This window comes from Propithecus coquereli, unplaced genomic scaffold, assembly GCF_000956105.1.
Source record: "Propithecus coquereli isolate 6110/MARCELLA unplaced genomic scaffold, Pcoq_1.0 Scaffold156, whole genome shotgun sequence".
Lineage (NCBI taxonomy): Eukaryota > Metazoa > Chordata > Mammalia > Primates > Indriidae > Propithecus > Propithecus coquereli.
The window spans coordinates 202,671-227,571 of record NW_012140080.1 but is presented as its reverse complement, the minus strand read 5'-3'; the positions used below and the strand labels follow the sequence as shown (position 1 = coordinate 227,571).

The window sequence follows — 24,901 nt, the reverse complement described above, 5'->3', positions numbered from 1 at the left end:
GAAAATATCTGAAAAAATGCCCCCATGGGTCATAAAACTCTTCAAATGATTTCTCAGTTGTAACTAAAACCATGGACATGAAAGATTTATAAGAGATCTCGGTCTATTCAAACATATGTCACCAATGTAAATGCCAAAAGCCATTCCTCCTCAAAAAAAAAAAAAAAGAGATGCCAAAATGAAAGTTAGAAATAAAGAAAGATAAAACAGATTGAAAAATCAAAATGCCTATCTAACAAAGATTCCCACAATATAAATAGAGTGTGCCAATGTTTGAAAATGTCACTAGAAGATATTACTAACAGGAATAAGGTAACCTAAGGAACTATCCAACCTAAGATGAAAAATAAGTTATAATTTCTAAGTTTGTATCTCATAAAACTATGCCAAACATAATAATGAATGGTGATCATTTAATGACAAGTGCTAAAGCAGGTTAGAACATTTTTCTATATTTCCAAATTTACAATCACACATTTTAAATGAGGAAGGTATGCATTTGCATAATTTAAGAAAAAACTGAAAGGTTATACTTCAATTTTTTAAAAAAGAGGTGATGACAATTATGGAATCTAGAAAGACCAGCAGAGTAATAAAGTATATCAATCACCAAAGTGCCCAGCAAAGAAAACTTTGATTGCATCAAATGAAGCAAAAGTCTTCAGGTAAAAATAAACCTGGAGTTGGCCAGGCGCGGTGGCTCACGCCTGTAATCCTAGCACTCTGGGAGGCTGAGGCGGGTGGATTGTTTGAGCTCAGGAGTTCGAGACCAGCCTGAGCAAGAGCGAGACCCCGTCTCTACTAAAAATAGAAAGAAATTAATCGGACAACTAAAAATATATAGAAAAAATTAGCCGGGCATGGTGGCACATGCCTGTAGTCTCAGCTCCTCCGGAGGCTGAGGCAGAAGGATTGCTTGAGCCCAGGAGTTTGAGGTTGCTGTGAGCTAGGCTGACGCCACGGCACTCTAGCCTGGGCAACACAGTGAGACTCTGTCTCAAAAAAAAAAAATATATACCTGGAGTCAAAATAGTACATTTCACAAGGATATTTCACAGCTTGCTGGAAACAATCCTTAAGAACTTTTTAACTTCCTGTAACATAGGCAAATAAAATATCCCAATTTTCATTCTCTTACTAGGGAATGTCACATAACTGAATAAAATCTAGTTTGAGGATAAGACTCAAAATGAATACAGTGTAATATTAAACCTTGCAGAGCATTCAGTCACTTTCATTCAACAAACATTTACTGAACCAGCACACAGGTTAGGCATTAGTTAGGGATGCCATAGTCCTACCCTAGAAATTTGCTTTCATTCCCCAGCCCCCCTTTTTTTTTTTTGGCAGGATCAACCAGGTATGGAAATTTGCTTTCAAATCTATTTTTAAAATAAGAAAAAATATTTTTTAATCTTATGCAAAAAAATCAAAATACAAAACGCATACAATCAAAGCTTTTCTGCTAGATGTATGTGTGTTGAGTTATGTGTAAGAGGGGGGATTTTCTGCCTTGCCAATTCACCTGTTGTACTCAGAAAACTCCCACTCTTCCTTTTCCAGCCCCTGCCATGCAGCCACCCCACAGTCCCTTATGCACCTCTACTAAATTCTGGGGCTCCAAGGTTTGAACAACCCACCTACTCTTGTTGAAGTTTACCTATCCTGCCAAACCTCACTATAAGCATGAGTATACCACTAACTGGGTATATTAGTTACTGTAGTATAATAATAACCACATTAGGAATTAACTCACTTACAAATTTTCTTCTGCTTATTTCTTTAGTTACCACATACAGAACAAATCCCTTTAGATCTTATAAAAGCAATACCATTAATATCAATAATGGATTACTAAACTTTGCTTTATTAGCAAAATCAGGTAAATATAACCTAATATTTTTTCTATAGAGGTTTTACATTCGACTTGAGTTCAGAAAGTGGAAATTCTGGATTTCCAAGCAAAAATTTTTTAAGTTTTTTTTACATATTTATATTAAATTTATTCTTCATTCATAAATCTTTACTGGTTCCTCTGTCTCCTCAAGTATGATCTGTGTGTTGAACTATTTATCCTAGCACCCAGTGGGAGGACCAAACCAAAGGCAAACAGGGAACTTTAGTTAAATAACAGCAACAACCAATACCATAATCGCTTACTACATACCAGATACTACTCTAAGCACCTTATATGAATTAACTCATTTTATTCTTACAACACTGCATACTAATGTTAAGATTCTCACTTAACAAGTAAGAAAACTGAGGCAAAGAGAAGTTAAATAATTTGTCCAACATCATACAACTAGATAGTGGTAGAGATAGTGGTTAAAAGCTCAGGATCTTAATCACTGCCCCTCTTCTATAGCAAAAGCAATAAAACAGTAGCGGTACAAAGTGCAACAGTGAACAGTTAATGAGCTCTTATTATATGCCTAACTCTGAGGCAAACACAAGGGTTATTTCCTATAATATTTACAGTAACCCCATAAGGAAGGTATTATTACTATTGTTGTTATCATTCTCACTTTAAAGCCAATCAAATTAAGACTTAGGTCAATGTGCCTAAGATTTTTACCCAGGCCAACTGACTTCAGTTACCTAAACTTTGGCAAGAGCTAAAAGTCCAAAAGTTGAGACTCTATCTAGCTCTATGAGAACTCATAGGTTTTACAAAACTTCACAAAAGTACCAAATCCCAAGACTGTAAGTAATGGCATCAGGCAGAGAACTGGGGATTTACTGGGGGATGGGGGTAGGTTGGGGAATGGGATCGTCAAACACAGGAAGCCTCATCCTTAAGAGGTAAAGTCCTCCCAAGTAGGTACAAGCTTAAAAGTGACAGGCTGCTGGCCACCATGCACTTTGCTTGAAGGGTAAGTGGTGGTACCAATGCCAGACATAGAAAGCAAGCACACGTAGTGGACAAGGCAGAGGCCCACTGGTGAAGACATGCCCCCAAACTAACAAATCCCAGGGAATAAACAGGCCTAGTTTAAAGCAAGTGTTTCTCAGTGTGAGGGGCCCAAAGAGGGGCCCTAAGTTGCAAACTTTACATAAACAGCTCATATTGCCCTGTATTGACTGTATATTAAGGACCAACTGCACCACCAGATTCAGAAAAGAGGCCTTCATGAATTAAAGGTCTCCATAGCCTTGACTCTGGATGGACTGTGTCTGCTCAGCACTGCCCTCGACAAGATAAAAGCAGCCCAAATGCCCATCTCAGAGGGAAGTCAGAAACTTCTATAGGGACTACTATGGTAAGCAATTTATATGCTTTGTAACTTGTTAGTGTCTATGTTTTTCTATAGTGTTAAGAAGTAAAACATTTAATATGAAAAGGTTTGTCTCTGGGAATAGCAAAGAGGTGAGAAGTTGGGAGCACTTAATCCCACTCTACACTAGGACACCAGGGAATAAAGTGGTTATGGGAGCTACCAGGAAGAAAGGACACCCTGCAGCCTTCTTCAAGTTAAAAAGATGACCCTAAATCAGGTTAAGCCTTTCAAAAGCCCATGAAGATTCCCTCAAGCAACCCAAGAAGGCCTGAAAACTACTGTATCTAAGGGTTTTATTTCCACAAGCAATTCCAAGCAAGGCCAGTAGAAGTAACTAAGATTTCTAAAAGGAGACAATTCTGCCTTTGGTCTCTTCTCAGGGAGTGCTTATTAAAATCACCCGGACAGTTTTTTTTTTTAAATCACACTCTATACCAATTAAACCAGAAAGTCTGGGGATGTGAGCCAGGCATCAGTATTTTTTAAGAGTACTAAGTTATTCCAAGGTGCAACAAAGTTTGAGAGCTGCTCAAATCTCAAATATGTTCATGAAGCAGCAATGAAAGCTATAGGTAGGGCTGCTAAATTCAAAGTTACCAGTCAGTTCATCAGGTGTGACATAGGAATCCTGCTATTAGACCTCATAATGACCTCGCAAGGGAAGGGGTGAGGGGGACAGAAAAAAAATGACCTTTGCTGGAACCCAAGTCATTACTGCCAGAGTGGGCTAGGCCTTATTATTAGGCAAGGAGGTAGAGTGAAGAGAAAGCAATTTCCACTGTTACCACTTTAGTCCCTAGGATCAATATGAATACACTGTTCTATTATCTGAGAGCTATCTATGTCTGTGATTTCATATAGGAAAAAAAAAGACAGTAAGTTTTGAATTCTTTAGCAACTGAAGGTAATTTACTTATGTACTTTTTTTTTTTTCAGACAGAGTCTCACTCTGTTGCCCGGGCTAGAGTGCCGTGGCGTCAGCCTAGCTCACAGCAACCTCAAACTCCTGGGCTCAAGCGATCCTACTGCCTCAGCCTCCCGAGTAGCTGGGACTACAGGCATGTGCCACCATGCCTGGCTACTTTTTTCTATATATTTTTAGTTGTCCAGCCAATTTCTTTCTATTTTTTTAGTAGAGATGAGGTCTCGCTCTTGCTCAGGCTGGTCTCAAACTCCTGAGTTCAAACGATCCACCTGCCTCGGCCTCCCACAGTGCTAGGATTACAGGCATGAGCTGCCACGCCTGGCCCAACTTATGTACTTTTAATTTAATGATTAGAAAGGAAAATAATTCATAGCCTCAATCCTTAGGAAAGAAAAAGAAAAGGAAGGAGTCAATGTATCTTCTTTCTGTGCTATGTTCAAAGCTGAAAATTATAGAGGAACTTGTACTTTGAACGTCCCCAATTTTTCTTTGTTTCAAGTACTGACTCAGCTCCTGGAAGGCCACCTAGGTCAGGACAGAGTCACTAACTAGAAACCTGACAAGCCAACACTGAAGCTGAGGGTATACAGTACGGCTACCATTTAGTATCATCTTTATTACGGAGTCCTTCCTCCACCATGAGAGTCTACGCTCTTAAAAACTTTTTAATCTTCGCTTCTAGGCCACTATATTAATTGTTTACTAATCACTAAAAAAGCAAAGAAACAAACTTCAAATTCATCCCCCAAGTAACAACTGTAGAGTTTTAAGGCAAAAAATAAAATCATCATCACTTTCATCATCTTTATTATTTTCTCCTAATATAAACTCCTGAATATTTTTAGGGTTCCCAGGAGAAAGTTCTCACCCAGCTACAGAAATTACAAAAGAAATTAAAGTCTATATGGCACAAAGGTAGAAGAATCAAGGAGAGGAGACACACTTAAAAGGAAGTGCCAGTAAAGTACTAGATCTGAAGAAGGGCGGCAGAGTATGGTCCAAGTATCATCGCCTCCAACTGGATTCCTACAGCTGTTTCTCAAGTGATTTCCCAGATTCCTCTCCAACCCACTTCAATCCATTCTCTTAGGGCACTCAAAATATTCTTTCAAAAACAAAAGTCATGATTTGAATAGACATTTTGTCAATAAAAAATGTTCAACATCACTAACCACTAGGGAAATGCAAATTAAAACCACTATGAAACACCACTTCACACCCATTAGGATGGCTATCATCAAAACAAAAAAACCAGAAAACAAGTGTTGGCAAGGATGTGAAGAAACTGAAACTCTTCTGCACCTGCATTAGGAACGTGAAATGGTGCAGCCGCTGGGGAAAACAGTATGGTATTTCCTCAAAAACTTAAACACAGAATTATCAAATGATCCAGAATTCCATTTCTGAATATATACACAAAAGAACTGAAAGCAGGAACTCAAACGGATACTTGTACACCAATGTTCATTGCAGCATTATTCATAATAGCCAAAAGGTGGAAACAACCCAAGTGCCCATCAATAAACAAAACACACACAATGGAATATTATTCAACCATGTTGGGGTGGGGAACCTGTGGCCTTCTGGATCCTTGAGTGCAGCCTTCTGACTAAATCGAAATTTTACAGAAGAAATCCTTTTAATAAAGGGATTTGTTCTGTGAAAAAGGGATTTATTCTGTAAAGTTTGGATTCAGTTGAAGGGTTGCACTTGGGGATCTGGAGGACCATACGTGGCCTTGAGGCCACAGGTTCCCCACCCCTAAATGGAGAGTTATGATTTAATGGGTATAGAAGTTCAGTTTGGGATGATGAAAAAGTCCTAGAGATGGATGGTGGTGATGGTTGCAAAACAATGTGAATGTACTCAATGTCATTGAATTGTATATTTAAAAAATGGTTAAAATGATAAATTTTAGGTTATGTATTTTTTTTACCACACATACCCATAAAAGCATATCATATCATTCCCCTGCTTAAAAACCCTTCAACAGTGTCCTACTGCACTTAAAATAACATTCAAATTCTTTACCATAGTCCACAAGGCCCCACAGAATCTGACTTCTACCCCTCTCTCTCTGTCCTAATCTCATACCACTTCCCTCTTGCTCACAGTGCTATGGCACACTAAGCAACACACACTAAATTCTTTCTGAACTAAGGGTCTATACAATTGCCATTCCTTGCCTTGGAATGTTCTTCCCATGACTTGTTCCTTTTCAAGTACTTAGCTCAAATGTCAACTCCTCAAAATGTAGCACTCTCGGCGGGGCGCAGTGGCTCACGCCTGTAATCCTAGCACTCTGGGAGGCCGAGGCGGGAGGATCGTTTGAGCTCAGGAATTCCAAACCAGCCTGAGCAAGAGCAACACCCAGTCTCTACTTAAAAAAAAAAAAATAGAAAGAAATTAGCTGGACAACTAAAAATACATATAAAAAATTAGCCGGGCATGGTGGCGCATGCCTGTAGTCCCAGCTACTCGGGAGGCTGAGGCAGTAGGATTGCTTGAGCCCAGGAGTTTCAGGTTGCTGTGAGCTAGGCTGACGCCATGGCACTCTAGCCTGGGCAACACAGTGAGACTCTGTCTCAAAAAAAAAAAAAAAAAAAATTAAAAAAAAAGAAAACAAAAGATAATCTGAGTAATGTTAGTTAATATAGGAGATGTTTTAACAGACCCAAATAAAACTCTTCTGATTAGTTCTCATGGGCCTCCATAATCCAGTCCCCAAAGACCAAATTCATTTCTCATTAGTCACAAAAATATCTCCCTCAATCAAGCCAGTCTTCTCTCTGCCTCACACAATAGTAACAATTATACCTTATATTTATATGATATTTTTATTTACCCAGCATGTTTCCTTACATGTTTCCTGATATTCTCTCATTTGGTTAGTAACAGTCAGCTCTCAGATAGGTCGCAGGCTTGAAAAAGTTTCTACTTAGAATTTGTAGACAACGTGAAATATTTCATTGGTACTAAGTCACTGAAGAATTACCCAATCCTAAAAGATGACATAACAGCATATTGTTGATTAGAACAGTTCATCTTCCAAATAGCCTAAAAAGAGACTAGATAGAATATCTGTTTAAATGCTACGTCAGCTAGAAGGATTTCCAAACCTCATTACTTTATTCTACCCCACACTGATCTTCCAACTCCCACAGCACATTTTGCTCTATACCAATTGATTTTACACATCATATCATCCAGTCATGTGTGTGAGCCTGTGTCCTTAATTAAGTACCAGATCCCTTAACAGGCAAAAATATCGTGCCTTACACTGCTGCCACACCCTGCAAAGAGCCTGGTGAACAATCAGCAGTCACTAAGAAACACCTTATTGTTTAAACACACCCCTGAACCTAACCCCACCTTCTTCCTAGCAGCCATGTGACTTCCCTGCAATGATTTTTGGGAGTAGAGAAACAAAGGATAGAAATTTGGAGGTAAATTAAAGTATCTTCAATTATCCATTTTTGGGTTGGAAGAACCCGAGAAGAAATCTAATCCAATCCCCTCAGATTTCAGATAAAGAAATTAAAGCCCTGAGATGTTTAACACATTTACTGCCATGTGAGTTGTATTTAACTCACGCTAGTTTTGAGCCCGGAGCCTTGTGAAGCATATGTAACTTGCACATCTTTTCACCTTGGGAGCCTCAGGAACTATTAATATTTTTCAAGTTGCATATAACTCATGCACAGAAAACAATAAAAAATAACAAATTTGTCATTAAATTAGAAAGGATCATTTTGTTTTTGAAATTTTTATTCTGTTTTCATAATAAAACACCATGGCCCCAAGGAAAACAAATTTTTTTCTAGTGTGGCAGTCAATGTGTTAAGTGTCTTGCCTAAAATGAAACAACCAGTTAGTGACAGAAACTGTACTGGTCCAGAATATAGGTCCTGACTCACTATCTAGGTTTTTCCCTACACCACAGTACCTCTCCCTTACCTCCACTGGAAAGGTTGTGTTTGTAAATACTGAATAAATTGTAATATTAATGACGCTTTGTTTTTTTTTGCTTTAAAAGAATGTAAACAGAAAGTAGCAACAGCAGTTTAGGACAATGATCCTAAAATCCTGAATATGCCTAACTTGGACTATTCATTAAATTATCAAGTTGACCCATAAAGTTTCGAATATGTTTTATTCACATAAATCAAAGTGTTACAAAGGTGCTACATGAAAGATTTAAGAAGTCTTATAGCTTAGTTTTTTATGCAGGCAAAAAACTTGAATAGAAAATAAAAAAGTGAAGTAAAACAAAGATAAATACAAGGTCTTTTGGAGGTAGAGACCTTCACCATGATAAGCAAACATTTCCAGAAAAAAGAATTTAGAAAGCGGGTACATAAAGGCCCAGGCTCAAACACAATTTACTACATGCAGTTTCATTTACAGCATGAAAGAACTTGGTTTATTTATTCATTTGTTCACTCATTCATTCACAATGTTTATTAAAGCACCTAGTATGTGCCAGGAACTAGAAATGTGAAAGGTGAAGCAAGACAGACAGGATTCCTGTTTTTCTGGAGACTATGCTTTAGTAGAAGTGGGACAATAAACAAACAAAAGAAACAAGCTAATTTCAGCTTGTGATAAACTACTATGAAGAAAATAAGGTTGATGTGTCTGGGGACATCTACATGAGGTGTGAGGTCAAGGAAGGCCCTCTGAGGAGGTATTATATGATCTGAGAAAGAGAAGGAAGTACAAAGTCTAGTTCCAATTTCCTTCCAAATAAAACTTTTGGAATTCTTTTCTTACCAGAATCTTGGGAGCAGACAGTAAATTCCTTATTCCTATTCTCCTCAATACAAACAAATGAGAATGAGGGCTCCTAATCCCCAGCATGGAATGGCCTGATCTAGAAATCATCCAAAGTGAACAGAAGGAAACCCACAAGCAAGGAAAGCTTTGTGTTCCCCTTATGAGAATGGCAGTTCCACCATTTGGTAATATACGGGAACAGTAATGATCCAATATGGTGGTCTTTACACAGAAAAACATATTCTTATTGGTGTTTTCTGATATGAAGAGGGCAGTGGCAAGATGAGGTATGGAATAAGAGTAGGTAGCAATCTGCCAGTGCATTTACTTAAAACTTGTATTAAGCATTTTTTTTTAATTTTTATTAGAGACAGTGTCTTGCTCTGTCACCCTGGCTGGATTACAAGGGCAAGATCATGGCTCATTGCGGCCTGAAACTCCTAGGCTTGAACGATCCTCCTGCCTCAGCCTCCTGAGTAGCTAGTGCTACAGGTGCATACCACAGCACCCAGCTAATTTATTTATTTATCTTGTAGAGACAAGGTCTTGCTATGTTGCACAGGCTGGTCTCAAACTCCTGGCCTCAAGTGATCCTCCTGCCTCGGCCTCCCAAAATGCTCGGATTACAGATGGGAGCCAATGCGCTCATATTAAGCATTTTAAATAAGATATTCAAACTCTAAAATATTCCTTGTTAAGGAACAAAAAAGTAGAAAAACAAACATGGGTAATTTCTTTTTATAAATTTTTATATTTATTACAGGCACTAACGTCTCTACTCCAATTTACAAGATCTTTGGAGAAAAGTGTTGTTGAAAGCTCTATTATGCTACTTGTCAAACAGCACACTATGTAAACAATCAAATATTTAAGCCATTTTTCAGTGGTTTCTCCCCAGCCAGAAACCTAAAGACAAATATATTATTAGTCCAACATTATTACTAGAAAAAAGTAAAGACAAAGAATCAGCACGTATTTAAACTAGAACACCTTTATTATAAAGATAAAGAAAACAAAGCACAAAAAGGATTAATCCAACATCAAACAAATGGAGAAAAATTAGGTATACAAATTCTTAGCCCAAGATTCCAATGTTTTTCAAAAGCAGGGAATAAAAATCAACTAGCTAATTTGCAACCAGCACTTTTTTAAAAAACAAGATAAAATAGAAACCATCAGAGTAGACTGTACACACTACAGATTTTGTTTTGTGAAACTTTTCTTTCAGGTTATTTATTTATTTCTACATACACAGACATATGCACGTACACACAGTGATACAGCTAGGGAGTCTTGATATAAAAAGATCTCGTGCTACGAGCTGTAGTCAAAAAGTTTAAAAAGCACTGCATTTCACACTGCCTGTCATGAAGTACTTCCTTCTATTTTTATGCAAACATTGCAATAGCAACATTAAAAACATTAATAGATGGCTAATACTACCTCAAAATCTCTTGTTCAAATCTCATTTTTGCATTTATTCAGTGCTCTTTTTGTGCTGTTACAACTATAGCTAAAGTAACTACCAAGAACAATAGCAACTAGCAGGCAGAGAAGCTCTCAGTCAGCCAAAGGTGCTACAAGCACTACTGCCTATTAGCCTCCAGAGGAATTTCAGCTACAGAGGCATAGATTTATTATTAATACAAAAAGACACAGTATGCTCACCACAGCTCAGAGGTTCAGATAGTTATCTCTAAAATAAACCCTCCACAGACTTGACCCTGGAATACTATTTCAGGGGAAAAGGCCCATTCATAAAATATTTTCTCTGTATAATACTGGCTGAGGCTAATATCTGAGGGGGAGGGGGAAGACGCAGAATTTAACACAGGACACAGTCCATCCACTCCATAATTAGGTCGTAGATTTAAACGCACTGCCTTATGAGAAGCTACACCAAAATTCCAGCTAAAATACAGAAATATGTGTCTCAAGATATCAGATCATTTTTACATGGCATATTTAGGAGAGGGAGGAGAAGACAATAGCACTGAAGATTACAACGATAGATAAGAGAAAAAAGGGTAAAGGCAGGCATAAAAATAGAAAATGTTAGGACAAAAGGAAAACTACTTACTCACTGTGCTATAGTAAAAGTTTAATCTAAAATATACTGTGCAGCACTAGATACTTCAGTCACAGAGCTTGACCTGTCACAGCATCAGCCAATCATGTTTTGTGTCACATGACCCCACCTCCCCTTCCATAGCTAACTAGACTAGCATTGGGCACCCTTGCCAGAGGCCTCCTACACAAAGAGGCCCCAGAGAAAATTGGGGGGTTGGCTGAAAGAGCTGAAGAAGAAGAATTCAGAAAAAGAAACAGTGAAGTTGGGTTAGAGGATTGACAAGCTTAAGTTATAAAGAAGCAGGTGTAATGATGGGTACAGAGGCTATGAACAAAAGAAAAGAGATACATTAGGGAGAAAGAGAATTAAGTGGGTCAAAAATGCAGAGAACATGATTGCAGCTTATGAGAGAGAGGGATGAACTGGTCAGTAAAGATTCTGATTTCTGGCAGTTTTCTAGTTCTTTCATGTATATCCCTTTCCTCAAGGTGGTTTCAAACAACTATATGACCTGGTGCAAAGAAAAACCCTAAGACACAAATAAACGATTAAAAAGGTTAACACCAATTTTTTTCCATGTTAAAAAGAACCTCTAAAAACCCTTCTCATTGAAGGTCTGAGCTAGAAGAGTCCTTGGAATCAAGCCAATTTACTATTTTAGAGAGAAGGAAATTGAGAACCATAAAGTTGCCAAAGATTACAACAGACAGGGACAGAGCTAGGCCAAGGACCAAGGTCTTATACTCAGGGGTGGGGAACCTGTGGCCTCAAGAACACATGTGGCCCTCCAGGCCCTGAAGTGCAGCCCCTTGGCTGAATCCAAACTTCACAGGACAAATCCCTTTACTATAAGGATTTGTTCTGTAAAATTTGGATTCAGGCAAAAGGCTGCACTTAAGGATCTAGAAGTGTGTCCTACACTGCACTAAATAACACCAACACAGAAACATTTCCTCAAAACAAGTATTTCTGCAACATATTTTAAAATGAATCAGAAATCTTTATGTATGTATGCCTTCTTGCACAGATTAAGTAAGTTTTCAACTTATTTACTCTCTGGCTCTCTGTTATCCTTATAAAATACATTCATTAGATTTTGCTTTTCTTCCTCATATATATTTTTAAAAAATTCATCTGTCACTAAAAACATTGCACTCACAATTTGTCCTTTTCCTCCTTACAACTGTATATTTCAAAACAGCATTTACTCAGGACAAATTATTGCACGTATTGTACAATAGTGTTTGAACTCAAAGTAGTACAGAGCAAACATTTTAAATGAAAAATAAATTTCAATTAAGGATCGTAAAGATTTCATTGAAGAAAAACTCATCACCAATGTCAGTAAAATTCAGGAGAAAATAGTGCAAGAACAACCGAAACTGAAACGAGATTAACGTGAAATTTTTCAAGTCATTCCTTATCAAATATATTGCATTCATTCAACACACCTGAGCACAAAAACTACAACTTGGAAACAAAAATCCCACAGGGGGAGAAATTACTAATCAGTGAGAAAGTATAGAGAGAGGCAGAAAAAAGTTGACATAGGGTAAAGATGAGAAAGCCCAGCGACAGGATTGCAAAACACCTAGATGCTCTCTCTAACAAAACAAACACTTAAGCTCCTCTAAGGATCCTCAAAGGACACACTGAGGGGGGCGGGGAGAGGTGAATAAATCCTTGTATCGCTAAAGCTGATCCACAGAAAAGCAGAGTCATCAATTTCCTAAGAATATTCTCAGCCATCTTAAAACGGGGGAAATTAAGAAGATGGCACAGTTTAAAGAATGCTTTGCTTAGGTTTAAGGTGAACAAAGTACAAAGTGCAGAATACACAAACTAGGATGCTAATGATTAAACAAAGAAAAGCACAACTATTAAATGCAGAGGCCACTTCAGTCATAGTTAATGAAAGTATCACATTCAAAGGATCTTTTCATCAAATGAAGAACTAATGACGTTATAGGTATATTATTTCTTAATTCTAACAACTTAGAGGTATGTGTTTTGATGAATGAGAAAATTTAGGCTTTGAGTCTTTAATTAATCAAGATCACAAAGGCAGGCTGTAAGACAATCAGGATTCGAATCCCGGCTGGCTGAGCCACAATACCGCCACAGTCAACAATCAACATAGCAGTTTAAGTTCATCCTTACCAGTCACCGAAGAGATGAGTTTTGAAGAAGGAGTTAATTTTAAAAAGGGCATTTGACTTTCTCTCTCTCTCTCAAAGTAGAACAGAACTGAGCTGTCAAAAACAGAAAAAGAAGTGAGAGCGGCTGCCGCCGGGGCTCTCCATCCCGGCATCTCGGGACCGAGCCCGCCACGCTCGACTACGGCAGCCCGAGCCGCACTCCGTTCTCCTCCCCAGGCCGACGGGGCCGAGGCTGTCAGACCCGGAGGGGCAAGGACGTGGCCCGTAGGAAGGGACAAAGAGCCTTCCCGGCCGCAGCAGGGGACTGCCGGCCCGTCCGCGACCCGGGTTTCCGCGGTGGGGGCCCCGGCGGGGCGGGGATCGGGGCCGGGGACGCGGCGAAGGAGGAGCGGCCGGAGGGGCTGTGCGAAAGGCGCTGGCAGGGCTGGCGGAGACGCCACCACCCGCCGCGTCCCTCTCGCCCCCTCCCCATTACCTTGCCTGTGGGCTTCCCGTCACGGTCGCCGAAGCCCCTGGGCTTCTGAGCCCGAGCGGCTCAGCGAAAGCCGATTAGCGGGCGTCAGCTGAGTCCGGCACTCGTGAAGCAGCCTCCAGGTCGGGATAGAGAAAGGCCGGAGTGTGGGAGTCAGTACGAGGTTGGTTCCCAGCTTGCGGAGATCTTACTCCTCTCGTTCCCCGCACTCGGCTTCCGCTCCGCCTCCCGGCCCGACCCTTCCCCCACTCCAGGGCCCGCCGCCCGCGGCGCGCGGCATTGTGGGGGATGTAGTCCTGGAATGAGGAAGAGGCGGCACGTGCTTCCAGTCACCCTGCACCTACTCCGGGTCAGGACGACGCCGTTGCGCGGCAACCAGAGAGGGGCGGCCGACTCCGTCTTCCGGATTGGAAGATGAGCCTGCGAGAGGGCGTATCCTCCGCCTTAACTAGCTGCGGGCGCTGGAAGGAGGGGGCAGGCGATTTACTCCCCAATCTCCAGCGGGGAATCGATCTTCCCAATGCTGGTGACTTGAGACCAGGGAGCTTAGTAGTGATTAAGTGTGCTCCAGACAAGAATATCCCTTATTGCCACTGAAGGTTTTTAGCCAGTGGAGTAAGGCAAGAAAAATAGAACTAAATAGGAAGAAAGAAAATTATTTTTTCACGGATTCTATAGTTATGTATGTGGCAAATTCGAAAGAATCTACAGGTAAATTGTTACAATAATAAAAAAGTTTAACAAAGTTAATAGATACAAAAATCATATTTTTAAAAAATAAATTTTTGTTTATATATGTGAGGAAAAGAGAGAATTTCTTTAAAACATACCATTTACAATAGTTCCAAACAAATATCAAGCACCTAGGAATAAATCAATCAAAGAAGTGCAAAACCTGTCTGAGGAAAACATTGAAAGACAGTGAGGAAGATCTAAATAAATAAGAGATATAACCATGGACTGGAAGATTCAATACTGGGAGACATCAAGTCTCTCCAAATTTCTCTATAGATCCAGTGCAATTCCAGATGAAATCTCAATAGATTCGTGTGTATGTGTGAGATACCAGACAAGCTAATTTAAAATTTTATGGAAGAGCAAAAACAAGCATTGATGAAGAAGAGGAGGAAGAAGAAAAAAAGAGGAAGAGAAGGAGGCGGAGGATATCTGTGCTGCCAGATTTCAAGCTTTATTATAAAGCTGTCAATCTAAATAACAAACAGGGAATCTCTAAAAGAAAAAGACAATTATTCAGAAATAGCTCATTGCAGTGGGAATACATCTGTCATAGTAAACTATGTGTGTATTCAGGGAGGTAAAGAAAGACAAACATTTTTAAAGGAAAAATGAGGAGGATTACATAACTTTTAATACAATCTTCCTTGGCTATAAGAATCAATATAACGAGGGTGATCCAATTCTGAGGTTGGACAGGCAGTTGCTGGGCAGATGTTCTTGCAAAAGTATTTATTGCATAAGGTTGTGATGGCCTTTGCGTAAGGTTGTGGGTTTTGCGCGGTCTTTTGTAATAATTTTATCAGGCATAAAAGCATGAGAACCCTCTGTTCTTAGTTTTCCCCAGCTCTATTTGTCAGGGTTATGGGGTTTTTTTATACAAGTGACTCCACTTTAATTCTTTCAACTTTGATAGTAGTTAAGGCAGTGTTGTATTAGATCAAGGATAGGCCAATATATCTACAGAACAGAATAGAGAGCACAGAAAGTCTCACCCATACATGGAAATTTAATTTATATTGTCAAGGTGGCAATGCAAAGCAATTCCTAAAGAACAGTTTTCAGTAATTAATTGGTGCTGGGACAAATAGTTTTCCATTTGGAAAAAAGAATCAAACTGGACTCTTCACATTACACACAAAAATCAATTCTAGGTGGATAATAGGCACAAATTTGAAAGGCAAAAGATAAAGCTTTTATTGTTTTTAAAGATAATATAGCATCATATATTCATGACTTCAAAGGTAGGGGACAGTCTTTTTAAACTAATCCAAAAAGCACTAACTATAATAGAAAAGGATAAAATTGACTAACTTAACATTAAGACTTGGTTTCATCAAATTACACTGTTAAAAGAGTTAAAAGGAAAGCCTCAGTGACAAATAAGGAATTTGCAACATGTATAACCAAGAAAGGTCTTGTATCCAGAATATATAAAGATTTATAATCATAAGAAAAATATCCGAACAACCCCTAAGGGTGAAATCCAAACAAGCAGTAAACGTATGGAAAAGTGTCAACCTCCTATGAAAACAGGGTAATTCAAGCCACCTTGAGAGAATAATACACCACCCACCAGAATGGCTACAACAAAAAATGACTGACAATTCCAAATGTTGACCAGGAGTGGAGCAATGGGAATTCTCATACTTTGCTACAGAGAGAGTAAATTAATACAGTAGTTTGGAAAAAAGAACAAGCTACATTAAACACTATAGATACATCCTAAAAACAATATTAAGAAAAATAAAACACAAAACAATATATATATACCGTGTTATTCCATTTTTATAAGGTTCAAAAACGGGAAAAAAGAACGTATGCTTAGGTGTTAAAACTATAAAGAAAGCAAGGAATTAGTCACCACAAAAGAAAGGTTAATAGCTACCTCTAAGACAGAGGAAGTTCTATGGGAGGGATTTGAGATTGTGAGGAGGCATTGGGTTGGAATTTTACAAATCTATTTCTTGGTATGGGTGGTAGTTACACTGTTGTGGGTGTCCCAGAAAACCTGGCATGCCTTTAATATCTGAGAATCCCATCATGTTTCTTATTAATCTCTCAAGAGCAAAGAAAATAAATCATTAAGATTGTATACTTATTATTTATACATTTTTCCACATTTGTGTTATGTTTCCCAATTTAAAAATAAAAGAGCAGAGATCCACAGTCAGATTACCTTCATTCAATTCTAGACCCGACAAGTGTATAACCTTGGACAAGCTCCATAACCTCTCTAAGCCTCAGTTCCCCATCTGCAAAATGTCAATCGTAAGAGTATATCAAAAGGATACTGCTAGAATTAAAATGAGAATATGAGTTGATGTGAATAAAGCAGTTTTCAGAGTACAGTCATCTCTCAGTATCCGTGAGAGATTGGTTCCAGGGCCCCCTTGGATACCAAAATCTAAGGATGCTGAGGTCCACAGCTTGCTCTTCATAACCGTAGGTTCTGCATCCACTGGTATCATTACGAGCACATTAAAGCATTAAAGACACAGAAGCAAGTAAATCATGAAATGATCCGTTATGATAGAGGGTATGGAGAAGATAAACATACAAACAGCCATAGCAGAATATGATAACTGCTATTAGGAGAGGCAAAAATACTTGTATCTGAATGGAGAACGTCTGCATGGTAGGTAGGCACAAAGGAAAAGAAGCAATATAAGTCGTGTGCACAAAACATGGGATAATCTGGGTAGAGATTATCTGAACCGTCCAATATAGTAGCCACTAGCCATATGTGGCTTTTGAGAACTTGCTAGTCTGAATTGAGATGTGCATGTGAGTGTAACATACACACCAAATGTCAAAGATTTAGTCTGAAAAAAAGAATGTAAACTATCTCTAAGGGTTTTTAAATATTGATTATATGTTAAAATGATAATATTTTGAATATATTTGTTTAAATAAAATATTTATTTATTTATTTATTTATTTTAGGGACAGGGTCTCATTCTGTTGCCCAGGCTGGAGTGCAATGGCCCCATCATAGCTCACTCAGCCTCGAACTCCTGGGCTCATGTGATCCTTCTGCCTCAGCCTCCCAAGTAGCTGGGACTACAGGTATGTGCCACCACATCTGGCTAATTTTTTAACTTTTTGTAGAGACAGGTCTTGTTATGTTGCCCAGGCTGGTCTTCAACTTCTGGCCTCAAGTGATTCTCCTGCCTTAGCCCTACAAAGTGCTGGGATTACAGGCATGAGCCACCATACCCAGCCAAAATACATTATTAAAATTAATTCTTTTTTGGGGTGGTGGGGGACAGAGTCTCACTCTGTTGCCCAGGCTAGAGTGCTGTGGCATCAGCCTAGCTCACAGCAACTTCAAACTCCTGGACTCAAGCAATCCTACTGCCTCAGCCTCCCAAGTTGCTGGGACTACAGGCATGCACCACCGTGCCCAGCTAATTTTTTCTATATATTTTTAGTTGTCCAGCCAATTTTTTTCTATTTTTTTAGTAGAGATGGGGGTCTCGCTCTTGCTCAGGCTGGTCTGGAACTCCTGAGCTCAAACGATCCACCCACCTCGGCCTTCCAGAGTGCTAGGATTACATGCGTCAGCCACCGCACCGGCCAGTTCATTTTTTTTTTTGCTTTTTAAATGTGACTACAAGCAGAAATAAAATCACACATGTGGTTTGCATTATATTTCTATTGGACAATTCTGCTCTAGAGATATATGAGAAAACTAAAAAGGTAAAAAAAAAAAAAAGCAAGAATTAGAGAGCTTTAAATGCCAAACTAAAGAACCTGTACTTAATTTAAGGAACCATGCAAAGTGTTAAGGTGGGGAGATGGTTCTGCATTTGTCCGCGGGACTGTTTTGTTACCTAATATTTATGTATGTTAAATCAGTTTCCTTTGGATTCTAAACACCTCACTATATACTGTTTCCAAACACAGGTAAGAGCAATCAAAAATACACGGTGAATGAATGAACCTTCCTAGTGACCCCAGTACACAAATCTCTTGATACTGTATATATTTAATAAATGCTGTTTGACTCTCTGACAGAGGCTTCCCTGGCCTGTGTCTAAATATTCATCTAATGCTATTTTCAAGATTTCCTGACACCTCAATTCTATCCTGCATCTTGGTAGACGAAGAGTAAATTAAGTTGGAAGGCTCAAGAGATTAAAATAATAACAATTGTTATTATCTTCTACAAAACTTTTTGATTTGGAAATCATTCTCTTAGAAGCAGTGGGATGTATCGCCAAACTCTTTCCATTCATCTGTCAAAGATAGACCTAGAATCAAAAGAACATAATTGACTGCTCTGATGAATTCAATGAGAGTTGAAGCCATTCCTTTCTGCAATCAAGGAGAAAATCCACAGCCCACTAGTGCCAGGTCCCAGGTGGGAAAGCGCCACTTCCTCAGCAGCACAATAGAGGAGAAGGTTGTCTGTTCCTAAAAGGCAAGACTAGTATAATAATATCATGCTAACAAGAAAAATAGCCTTTCCAGGGATTATTGGTATTGTCTCTGAAGAAAAAGTTAGAAACTGAACTGGGAGAAGGAATTGGAATTGGAGTACCTACTTCCATTCTTATTTATGAGGCAGAGTATGACACAGCTCAGGCCTGAAGTACTGCTCAGATTTGCTAAGAGTGTGAAAAGAACTCTTGACTAGACTTGTGGGCCTCTTTCCTGAGGGCAGAGGTGGTACTTTCCTGAGAATTTGAAGTGGGGAGCAGAACAGTAATAGAAAGAAACAAGTTAGAAGTTTGGCGGGAGATGGCGGCTCACGCCTGTAATTGTGGCACTCTGGGAGGCCACGCTGGGAGGATTGCTTGAGCTCAGGAGTTCATAACCAGCCTGAGCAAGAGCGAGATCCCATCTCTTAAAAAAAAAAAAAAAAGAAGGAAAAGAAACAAGTCAGAAGTGAAGTGAGCCTCCCTCGAGGACACCATTGCTGGAAAGGCCTAAATCTGGATGCACCTTCCACTGGGCTGTGAGAGGTGCCTGACCCTTAATGGAAAACTCTATTTTTCCATATAACAATCCAAAACATTTAGTCTGGAGCAGTCTGACAGGCCAGGAGAGGAAGGGGCCTAACCTGCCTCTCTTCTATGGGGTTTGGAAATGTGAGAGGGGCCTGCTAAACATGAGAAAAGCTCCTAGTTGAAAGTGTAATAAACAGTTTAGACAAAGACAAGTATTTGAATTCTCCATCCCTTACGCTGAGAACTCATCATATCTTGCCCCAGTTCAAATTTAGGCCTTCCTTATAGAAAGCAGATCTTATTCATTAAAACTCCTAGCTATAAATGACAAAAAAAGGCAAAGATGAACATTCAAATTATCAAAATCATAATAACTATTGTTATTTCCTAGCAGACTCAAGGTCATGACACTCACACACATTCAGTGAGATGGATTTTAACCAAACAGAAGGCACAAATATGTATATTTTCTTGCTAACTTGGCTAACTACAAAAATTACTACATTGTTCATTATTATAAAATTCAGAATAATTACCCCATATAAAGTATATGAAGTGATGAATGCTATTGCATTCAAAACTCGTTACCATACCTTTTTTCCCCACATGAGGAGTTAGATTTAGAAATTAAGTTCTCAAAATATTCTAAATTAGATAAAATGGATTCAATTTTTAATAGTTGTGTTTGATAAATCCCAAGGATTAAGTCACTTTACTTGGCTATGTCTTAGTTTACCCACTCACTAAAAAATGTATAGGTACCTCTCTACTTACTCTTTCTCAAATAGATTATGAGATCTAATCAATAAAGATTTATGACACTGAGAATTTAGACAAAAGATGTTATATAGTAAAGAGTTGTATTAATATTTTGGTCTAAGCATTACCTAACTTTATTATATTTAATTCTTGCAATCCCAAGAGCTTTGTCTGTCACGCATTCCACTTTAAATGTGTTCTATAAAATTCACACATTCCAATACACTCCCCATTATACACTGCTCAAATCAATCCTTTAGAACAGATAGTCCTTGAGCAGAACAGATAGATGCAGCCTTGCATCTAGTCCCTGTCGGATCCATCTATTTCCACCCACATCCTGTCAGCCATCTCTCTCAGATTCCACAAAAAGTGAGAGGGAGGAAAAGAAGGAAAAAACTGGCAAGCGTTAACTACACCGTCTCCTCATTTGGTTGATAACAAACGGGGCATACACTCCCAGTTATCGTGCAAATAACTTCCTCCATTCAGTCACTCCATCAACAAGTATTTTGGGAGCACCAACTGCCCAGGTTTTGCCTGGTGCCTTGAAGAACACATAGCAAGCACGACACAGGCCCACACCTGATGATTTTACAAGGAGGTTCGGAAAACAAATCCAACAAGGAAAGCAATTAAAGAGCAATACAAGTTATTATTAAATGATATATTAATACCAGTGATACATATCATACAATGTTTATAATGTGCTGAAGTAAGACCAGGTGGGGATAGGTAAAGTACAATCATAAAAGGACATTCGTTGATAACTTTGAAACCCTATTCTTCTGTTAATGTGACTGTTGGGAACTCATAATCAAAATTTTCCATAAAACCTACAGAAACTATAGGATCTATAGAAACAATGTAGTGGCTGACATTTGTATAATTTTCAAAGCATTTTTGCATTATCTCATCAACTGGTTATATACCTTGAGAAATACATGGAAAAAATATTATTATCTCAGTATTTTGTTGAGGAAACAAAGGCTCAGAAGAGTGAAGTGACTTGCCCAAGAAGACAGCATGATGGTAGTAGAGGCAAGATTAGAAACTAGATCTTTTGGCATCTCATCTAGTCTCTCCTCTTCCAATAACAATACCAATCTGTTATCTAGACACTTCAGAAATAGGGTGGATGAAAATTCCATTCTATTGGTTTTCCAGTTTGCAATATCCAGGAAAATGGTTAAAAATCCCTTTTCCTGTGTATGGGCTTAACCGCAAGGATATCATCAGCTGCATGAGATCTTCTTCCCGACAGTCTCCCAGCACCTACACCAGGGACTGGCTCATATTAGATGCTCTCAATGAACATTTATTAAAGTCAACTCTATACCAATGTTTTGTGGAAAGTTTGGCTGGGCACAGTGATTCATGCCTGTAATCCCAATACTTTGGGATGAAGCTAGGAGCTTGAGACTAGCCTGGGAAACAAAAAGTAAAAAATAAAAAAATTAGCCAGGCTTGGTGGGATATGGAGGCTGAGGCAGGAGCATTGCTTCAGCCCAGTAGTTCAAGGTTACAGTGAGCTATGATCAAGTCACTGCACTCTAGCCTGGATGACAGAGTGAGACCCTGTATGAAAACAAACAAATCACTATTTCGGGAAAAGTTTGATTTTCTTAGAGCAGAGTTTCCCAAAGACACATCTACAAACCAGTGCCTCTCTCGCTAAATATGAATTTTAAAACTGTAGATTCCAGAACGCTGTCCATGGATATTTTGATTCAGGGAGTCTTGAGTGAGGCCCAGGAAACAATGTTTTTTAAATGATCCTGCAATGATTCTAATGAAACACGAGGTTTGGAAGCTTCTGGTTTAAAATATTTTATTTCTCTATATTCCTCCCTGCTTCATCCTAGTCTATAGAGAGAAGCAAAAAAGCAGATGGAAAGGGAAAAGTAGAAATGAACAAACATGTGGCCCTAGAAAAGTCCCTTGAGAAAGAACCTGCTCCAGGTCCTGTTGGTTTTCCAGTTTTCAGTTCCAGGCCCTCATGAGCTTTTGTTCTGTTTCTGCCTTTGACTTCATTTATTTAAGTATTCACTCAGCAATGCAGCAGGTACTGAAGAATGAGCAGTAAGCCATCAAGACCCCTGCTCTCGAGAAGCTGATGGTCCAGTGAAGGGAGACAGGCAATAAGCAAATGGATGCTATGTCAAGAGATGACAAATGATATGAGGAAAAGTGAAAGAAGGTAAGAGGATAGTGGCAGTGCGGGGGGAAGGGACTATGTTATACAGAGTGGTCAGGGAAGGCCTACTGAAATTGGTTCCATGAGACATCTCTGTATAAATTCACCTTGCCAGAAGCCACCTTGATTGAAGGGATGAGTAGGAGTCTTTGATTGCAAGCAACAGAAACTGACTCTAATTATCTTAAGAAAAAAAGAAAATATATCAGGAGTTCAATAGATGGATAAGAGGCTAAAGACCTGAACTGAGAAAATGGATAGGAATCAAGGTACCACTGGAATGTCCAGTGGCCCAACTGTCTTTTAACAAGGACAGTCTGACCAGAACACCTCCACAACTGCTATGTGACACTGCTAGGCTCTGCAGATTTAATGAATCTTAACTATTTCCTCACCTTTGCATCATTTGCTCCAAACTTAAAGACCCAGGTGGGAGAGGCCGAAGGGTCAAGTCTAGGCCACCTGCCAGTGTCCTTGCTGCAAAGGGTGGGGGAGGAAGAAACTCCCTTCTGGGACAACCAAGAAAGCAAGAAGGGGAACACGGTGCAGTCTCTGCAAAAGCTGCCACCTAATGAGGAATCCCCAGATAGGAAGGGTTTAGATACTAAACTAGCAAAAAAGGACAAAATTCCACTATACTTTCTATTTCTTGCAACTAAATGAGCCCTGACATAGCCCCCAGAGAAAGACTGTAACCTAAGACCAAGTCTGAACACAGAGTGTAAGATTCTGTTCTGTCTTAGGACATTTATTATGCACTAACCAGGCACATGCCAGGGTGTTAAAGACCCAAATATGAGGCAAAAACAAAAAACAAAACAAAAAAAAATGATTCTTGACTTAATGATCCTTGGATCCAGATAAAGAGGGAAGAAAAACATATAAAAAAAGAAAAAATTCAAGAGCCAGGTGCAGTGGCTCATACCTGTAATCCCAGCAATGGGGAGGCTGAGGCAGGAGGATCGCTTGAGGCCAGGAATTCAAGACCAGCCTGAGCAACATAGCCAGACCCAGTCTCTAAAAAAATGAAGAAAAATTAGCCAGGCGCAGTGGCCCATGCCTGTAGTTCCAGCTACTCGAAAGGCTGAGGCAGGAGGATTGCTTGAGCCCAGGAGTCTGAGATTACAGTAAGCTCTGATCATACCACTGCACTCCACCCTATCTCCAAGAAAAATTAAAAAATAAAAAAACTGGATACTAAAAGCACCTACTAGGTAGAATTCCAGTGAAAATTAAACTGCAGTAATCCATGTAAAACTCTTCATACTGTGTCTGGCCAACACATAGTACTCACTAATACAGTTTTGCTAAATTAGTAGCTACTCTATTTTATCAGTATTAATAAATGCCATCAATTATGAAACATATCATTATTTTATAAATTATAATGAAAGAAAATTACTTCTATTTAAACTATCATACAGTGTTTTTCTATAACTTAGAGTTTTTCTACACAATCATCCTTCTTACCATAAAGAGTATTGGTGATGCAGCATTTCTTTTTTTTTAATTCATTATCTTTATTTATAAATTTTTTTTATATTAAGGGAAGGAGATTGTGAGGAGGGTGTTTTGTTTCCTTTTTTTTTTTTGTTAAGACAGTCTTGCTCTGTTGCCCAGGCTAGAGTGCAGTGGCATCATCATAGCTCACTGCAACCTCCAACTCCTAGCCTCAGCCTGCCAAGTAGTTAGGACTACAGGCATGTGCCACAATGCCTGGTTAATTTTTCTTTAGTAGAGATGCAGTCTCGCTCTTGCTCAGAACTCCTGAACTCAAGCAATCCACCCACCTTGGCTTCCCAGAGTGCTAGGATTACAGGTGTGAGCTACCTCGCCTGGCCAGCATTTCTTGAAAGAGTGCTCCCAATCTTCTCTGCGATTTTCTACCAAGCTACTGGCATTCATGCTGTAAGTCACTCTGAATAGCAATTACACTCAATGCATGTGATACCAATAAAGCATGTAACTCAGTTGAAGTGATGTCAATCTGCGCAGCTATGACCATGTGTGTAGACAATTAAATCTATGTTATAACTTCCACCTGGCTGACCGTGATTATAGGACACATCCTGATTTCAGAAATATTAATACGAGAAAAAAATGAGTCTTGGAATTTATAAAATTCCAGTGGACTCAGAAGAAAAGAGCAGTTTGTTCAAGAGCTCAAACTGCAATTTTATAAACTGAAAGGACAAAAAGCAATAGCTTTGACAGATGTTTGCAATGAATCATCTTTGTTGCTGTAAACTTTTAGAAAACTGTTAAAATTTTACTGTAGTGAATAATAAAAGGAAAGTATGTTCAGAACTGCCAAGCCAAACTGATGTGCAGAGACGTTTTCTCAGAATCCAAAACTCTAAGGGTAGAAGGGACCCATACAAAACTTGAATGCAGTCATTCTACATCATCCCTGACATCTAAAGGTAACCCAGCCTTTCTATTAATATGAAAAAAACAAAAAACAAAAAACAAAAAAACTCGAGTGATAGCAAACTCATTACTTTCAAAGAAAGTTTATTTCATCTTCAGGAAACTTCATTTGAAATTCTTCCATATATTGAAAAGAAATCT

The 24,901-nt window shown here is 39.0% G+C and overlaps 1 protein-coding gene across 1 annotated transcript in view; it reads right to left on the bottom strand.

The window, feature by feature from the left end:
• Nucleotides 1-13,914, bottom strand: part of CCDC126 (coiled-coil domain containing 126) — a 47,234-nt gene extending 33,320 nt beyond the window's left edge. Inside the window, exons 1-2 of the mRNA XM_012640688.1 lie at nucleotides 13,688-13,914; nucleotides 13,214-13,305 (exon numbers count right to left, since the gene is read on the bottom strand). The gene's annotated coding sequence lies outside the window, so the exon portion shown is untranslated. The remainder of the gene's footprint in view (nucleotides 1-13,213; nucleotides 13,306-13,687) is intronic.
• Between the last annotated feature and the right edge of the window lie 10,987 nt (nucleotides 13,915-24,901).